We start from the raw sequence: 6,698 nt of genomic DNA on the forward strand, positions 1-6,698 counted from the left end.
AGTATATATTTTGGGGTGAAGTGGCCTTTGTTGTTGTTATTGCTATTGTTTGCTTCTTTTTTTTTTCATTTTTGATGTTGTCTTTATTTTAAGTAAATCCACCTTGAAATAAAGTTATACTTATATCTCCAATTCCTGGGGAAGTAAACAGACTTCCAAGGATTACAAATTAGGTAAGTACACACGGTACTGGAAACTATTAGGAAAAAATGCATAAACTTAAACATATTAACTAACAAGCATCTCTTAATAGAAAGCCACATAAATGTACATACACACACACACACACACACACACACACACACACACACACACACTCTAGATACCATTTCCCAGCTGTTCAGTGCAAGAGAATGAGGCCAAAGCTACCCTCCCAACGTAGAGGTCAGATCTCCAGCTTGTGCCAGTGTTTGTGGGATGCTTCATACTCCTTGAATGAAAGAAACTAGAAACATTTAAACAGTATAAACTAGTCACTTCTTGGTACCACCTACTTACCTCATAGTTGGCATTTTGATCATTACAACTCAAAAACACATGGAAAACTAGGACAAAAGTTCATGTTTAAGTTCAGGGATGGGCATTCTATTTTTTGAAACAAAAATGCCTCCTCAATTGTCATGATCTTTTTCTACATACATTTTAAATACTTCAATGCAAAGGGCTTAGGTGAGGCTGTAGGAAATGTAATTGCAAACCTCCTTATTCAAGTTTTTTCTTTTTGGGGTTTGAAAAAAATATAACATCACAGAATCTTTATCTTGATGAAAAAGAAATTTTAAACCTTTTCCAGAAAGTTTTTGTTTTTTTTTTTTTTTTGATGTCCACCGAATGCTTGCAAAGAAATAAGGGCTGGGAGGAAGTGCACTGAATTATTCAGGAACAAGTGGAAACAACCATCTCTCCTTGCCAGGCATCCTGGGCTCCTAAGAAATGGAGTAGTGGGCCCTCCCAGTTCACACGTTCTCTCAGTGCTCCGAATTCTCCGCTAACAGAACATCTTCTTTATGAAGTCTATGCAGTCCTGATTTGCTATGTATCTTCATATACAACGTAAAACCCAGGCGGACGGCCTCACTCGAATTTTAAGACATACCACTCACAAAGTGGCAAAAGAAAGCTGTTGTGGGAGCCACTAAAAGACAAAAGAATTTATTTGTTAGGAAGCTGCAAGCAACAGTTATCATAAACGCCCACTCTGCCTACCTCATGTTGGGGGACAGTTGGCAGTGCTGCCAACTACAGGGTCCTGCAGCCCACTAACCTCACTCCCCGGAGCTGGGAGCTGCTTCTACGGGAGAAGAATGGCTGTCCTGTTTTGTCAGAATATGTCTGAAAGATTCCAACATGGGGTGGACAGTGAAATAAGAAACCAAGAAAGGATGGGGGAGATGGGTAAAAGAAAATTAGGAACATTATTTTTTAACATACTTAATAATAATACGTAATTTGAAATCACAGAAGGGACTTGTTTGGTTTTGGTTTTGGATTGTTTATTGGTTGTTTTCTGAATCGTACCATAATCATATTTTTAATCAAGAATACTGCTTAAACATTGTACAATTTTAAGCAGTTTTTCAGCATATTGTATTACCCTCTAATACCTTCTAATACTTTTCTAAGCATATTATATTGACTTCTAATCAGAGTAAAATGATATAACATAGTGCCCATCGTGTCTTTATCAAGATGTTTACTACAATGGTTTCTAACAATATTATCTTCTTTTATCAAGTAACTTAAATTTAAAATATACCAAGGCAGATTGTGTAGATAGGCAAAATTCTATACCTGAAACGATAGATTTTTACTAAGTTGAATGTTCTGATAAAAAGCTTGGAAGCATTGAATGTGTTGTAAGGCCTTCGGCACTCAATTGAAAGATGGAGTGCAGTTATACTTCTAGGCAGTTTGCTGGCATGATATAATTTGAGGGATACTGGACTTGTCCTCCATCAAAATAAGACTCCTTCACTGGGATGCCAAGAATGACATCACCAGTGTTGTATTTCTTTGGGTTAAATGATACCTGCTCCATGCGTTTGCTTTTAAGATGTAGATACCCAACTAAGGCCGGAACTGACAACTCCAACACAGTAAAGTTAATGAGAGTTGTAAGGACACTGCTTCCTTGGAATAAGAGGGATCTATGGAAGAGGGAAGGAGGGCACAACCCTGACAAGCATTAAGATTCACTGAGGGCAAAGGATGCCCACTTCACCCTTATACTTGAGAGCTATTCTCAAATTCTTGGTATAAAACTGCAATGTGGTCAGGGCCACCCTCATCCTGGGCTGACAACAGGGCCACTGCCATGGGCGAGGGGGGCATTCACTTACCTATAGCATCCTGTGGTAAACCTATAAGGGTCGTTTTTTGGTCTGTCTACATAGAACTTTGAAGGATTTTTTTTTTGTAGTATTTGGTATTTTTTTGTAGTATTGGCATTTTACAGTATAAAACTCACCAAGTTCAAATTTGATTTTAAAGCCACTCAATCTTTTTTTAAATTGATGTCCATCTGTTCATGGCTATTTTCAGATGAAAACAGGACCATGGTCTCCTCACTGATAGTGATTTTCCCAATCCCTGACTCTCGCTACAGTGCTCTAAATCCATGAAGATTTTAGTCAATTGTCTTCATAATCTGCCCTAGGATTTCTCAGTTTTGCTCTTAACATTTTTCCAATATATCAGTGGTCTTTTAACAGAAAGCATTTCAGAATAGGGAAGAGAAAAGTTAACTTTTTTGGACCCACACTTAAAGTCACACCCTCCCTAAAATTCCACACCTGCAACAATAAACAGGCTGATTCTAATGCACTGAGGGGTGCAGCCTTTCTGTGCCACTGTCCTGAAGGGCTCTTGCAAATTCAGATTCAGCCGTCTTTCCCAGCCTCCCATCCCATCACCTCAGCAACAGAAACCCTCGGATGCACAGGTCACTCCTCCGCAGCTTTGACAAGATCACATTCCCCATGGGTGGTCTGGCTTTTACAAGTGTTTGGGCACAAATACATTAATGTGGCCTTTTTAAAGCAGCTGATTCTTCTATGCTTCCATGGAAAAATAATCATGCCAGTGCTCTACTTTCTAAAATACTTTTCTTAAAATTGAGCAAATCCAAATACTGCACAATTTCAGATTGTTGTTGATTCCCAGATTCCCATTGCCGTTCTGCCATCCCATCAAAAGCTTATGCATTGTATTCATGTTTTCAGCTCTGCTGTCCTTGGAGCATCTCCATGCTTTGCTGCACTGCAACGATATTTAGTATCCTGTCAGTTCCCCCGTGGCAAGGAATGCAACCAAATTTTTTGCTACTTAATCGGAACAAACTGTGAGCACTTAGAAACCAGACACAGGAAGGACTGTTCCTGACTACGATATCAAAATGCTTCCTAAATAGGTAAAACTGCTTTGGCCTATTGATAAGTAAGATGTGCCCTTAAATTTTTATTCTAATTGAGAAAAAAAACAGTATTTCAAGAATCAGCTTTGTATTGATATTTGCAAATGAAGTTAATTCAATTTAGATTAGACACTGGGCACTTTTTTCATATAACAGGTTGTTCAGAGTCCCAGAAAATATTAAAATATTTTCTCCATGGTTGGAAGGAAACATTGTTTGCAACAGCTGTAACCTGAAGGCAAAAATGCCTAATTCACTCGTAGATTATTAAAAAGCAGCAGGATGTACTCAAAATGAAAGGCCCTTAGTTCTTCAGATTGAGGTGACTAGTTAAGGAGAGAAACAGCAGGACTTTTCAAGGGTTCTTTTTGAGGTCTGAGTTCTAAGAAAGTAGCAAAGGCTTCTTAAATTTCCAGTGGCTCAGGAAAGAAGCTACCAAATTAAACTGATTGCTTTTAAAAGAAGAGAAAGAAGGGAGAGTGAATAGTGAATTATTCACAAGGGCCAATTAATGAAAATGTATGTGTGTATGTGTATGTGTGTGTGTGTGTGTGTGTGTGTGTGTGTGTGTGTGTGTGTGTTTAAGTAGCTGGTTTTCACAAAACACAAACAGGTGGGTCAACTCAAAAGGAAATCTAGAATGAAGGGCAAGTGGACATAAAAGTCCGTTTTAGATACCTAGCCACCAACTCTTGAATTTCCGGTCTGTTATCAAAAATCAGCCCACCACCTCCTGTTTCATGGCTATACATCTTTTTCAGGCTCGACCACCTTGTCCCGAGAGACATTCTTTTTTCCTCCTTGGTTCTGTCCAGCTTCTATTTTACTCTTTTTTCTCTTCCCTGTAACCTCTGTCATTTTACAGCAGACTCTTGCTCTGTGCCATGACCTTGCCCGTGTTCTTTCAGGTCAGAGCTCCTTAACTTCTCCCTGACCCTGACTCCGGTTCTGGCTTCATTCTTGTCCTAGAACTGCTTGCCAAAGGGCTTCCTGACAGCTTTCTCTGAAGGTCGGGGGCAGTGTCAGCATGACTAAACAGCCCAATCAGTGCACATAAGCCCCTTGTTGACAGCATCTTCCCAGAGGTGGAAAGCACGAGTCAATTTCGAACTTGAAAATTTTGCATGGTTTCCAAATGTCCTGAATGTATTCTCCTGTTTCATGTGATTATCGCTTTGCAGCATGCTGCTGGCTACCTAAATCCCATGCAAATTGCTCGGAAGAGGTAGACTCAGTGAAAAACACTCTCCCAAATGTACCATTAGAACCAAGGATTATTCCCTACAAATCTAGCTCTAAGAAATGAAAAAGGGAGGTTATTATTAGTTTTAATATTAATCACAACTATTAACTGTTAATTTAGCCTAAATCATCTGCAAGGGAAACCTGTGCTGCTTGCTTGTTAGTTGAGTGGAGTGCATGATAATATTCTGTTGTGTGCTATGTGGCATACTTGGTTGCTAGGTTACCCAGAGCATCAGAAATTCAGGGAACAATGTACTTATATCTTTTTCAATTTTGAAAAATAAAATAGGTATTGACATAAAATACAGTGTGGCACTGAAGTAATTTTGTAGTGGAGAGATCAGAGGAAGGGGGCCTTTCATCTCGGTGACAGCAGTTTACTCCTCGTTGTGACTTACTGAGGGCAGTGGCAGGACAGCACAACAGGATGTCAGTCTCTGGAAGAATGCCTGTGGTCCCTGTACCCCAGCAACTGTTTCTTGAGTCAGGCTCCCCAAAGCCATCCAGCAGCTGCTGTTCTGAGCTGTGTCAACTGGTCCTACAGAAACCCATGACAGGCCCAGTGATGTATGGGCCTGCAAGGGAACAGCCAAGCCTTTCATGTTCAGAACAAATATGACAGATCTGGCTAAATTCCTTAGCCGGCTGGGGCCATGCCGAGAGCTTTTTTTCCCTTAAATGATTATTATTATTATCACCTTCCTACTCAGAGATAATGTCATAATTTACAGTCAGGCATTGTGTGACCCAAATGATTGATGCCACTTGGATGTGAATTGGTAGAGTTAATAATGGTCTTTCAGGAGGGCCCAGCATGGGAGGAATCTCTCTCAGAAAGGCCGTCTTCACTTTGATATTCTGCTCAAGACAGGAAGGTGGACTTCTGGGAGCCAACACTCCATCACGCTCTACTTCTGAAAGCATCCCCTGGGCCCTAGTGAAAACTAGGGATCGAGAAACCTCAAAAGCTCCTTTCTGTTCTTTCCAGAAGTACTTTTGATTTTGTGTAACCTTCAGCAGTGGATGTCACCACAGAAGACCCATTGAGATGTGTAGCCTTAATTCTCTGATGAAACAAGAAGTGGCCTTGGAAGGTATGTATCAAGACTCCAGACAAGGAATCTGCCCCATACCCTGCAGCACTATTCAGTGGGAACTCTAACTAAAGTAGATCGCTTCCATGTTCTTTATTCAACATGACCTTGGACTAAATGCTAAGAGGGAGTCAACAATGATTAAGGTCTTTTTATCAGTTTACTTGTTATTTATTTTAACAATGATTAAGATAATACTCTAACGTTTAAACTGATTAAAACCAGTTGGAGCTGGTGTAGTAAATTTAAAGAAAGAAAAAGCAGAATGAGGGAGATTAGCATTCATTCACTCTGTGGTTGGTACTTCAATGCAATTTTGCAAAACTCACAAAAATTGAAATGGAATCTAAGAGATGTTAAGTACCTTGCCCTAGATCGGGCAGTGAGTAGAGAACCAGGATTCTAACCCAGATCTCTCTAATACTTTCCCTTGCTCTACATCTCAATGTAAAGATAGCAGTATGTGATGAGAATAATTCTTCAAAATCTGATACAAATTTCCGTGAAAATTAAAGAAAGGAACTATTCCTTCTGAATGAGGCCATCAGAGAAGTCTTCAAGGAAAGAATGGTGAAAATGTGGACCTTGAAGGATGAAAAAATTTCAACAGATGGAGAAGAGTGTATCTAGCACCGTAAAGATCAAGTCTGAGCAATTTTTTTTCTGTTTGGAGAGTCACTACACCTCTGTTTTCAGCACTGCCAAAAAGGAGAACTACTCTTTAAAATGATTAAACTTGGACAGCTTGTGCCATTAAGTAGCAACATTCATTTTTCTCAAACACTGCAGTTAACCCGTCCCTCTGAAACACATTATTAAGCTACACCATATAAACATCATTCATCTTGAATTTCCTTTCTAACTTTATACCTACCTCCAGTAATACCTCTCCTCCAAAGGCTCTGAAGCACTTTAACAACAGATGATATTATTACTATTTTACTGGC

The 6,698-nt window shown here is 39.6% G+C and overlaps 1 long non-coding RNA gene across 1 annotated transcript in view; it reads right to left on the bottom strand.

Annotated features, from left to right (window-relative positions):
* Window positions 1–348: 348 nt before the first annotated feature.
* LOC132597079 (uncharacterized) overlaps window positions 349–6,698 on the bottom strand; it is a 22,958-nt gene continuing 16,608 nt past the window's right edge. The window contains exon 4 of the long non-coding RNA XR_009563408.1: window positions 349–1,135. This is a non-coding gene — a long non-coding RNA (uncharacterized lncRNA). The remainder of the gene's footprint in view (window positions 1,136–6,698) is intronic.

The sequence above is a fragment of the Globicephala melas genome, chromosome 3 (assembly GCF_963455315.2).
Source record: "Globicephala melas chromosome 3, mGloMel1.2, whole genome shotgun sequence".
NCBI lineage: Eukaryota > Metazoa > Chordata > Mammalia > Artiodactyla > Delphinidae > Globicephala > Globicephala melas.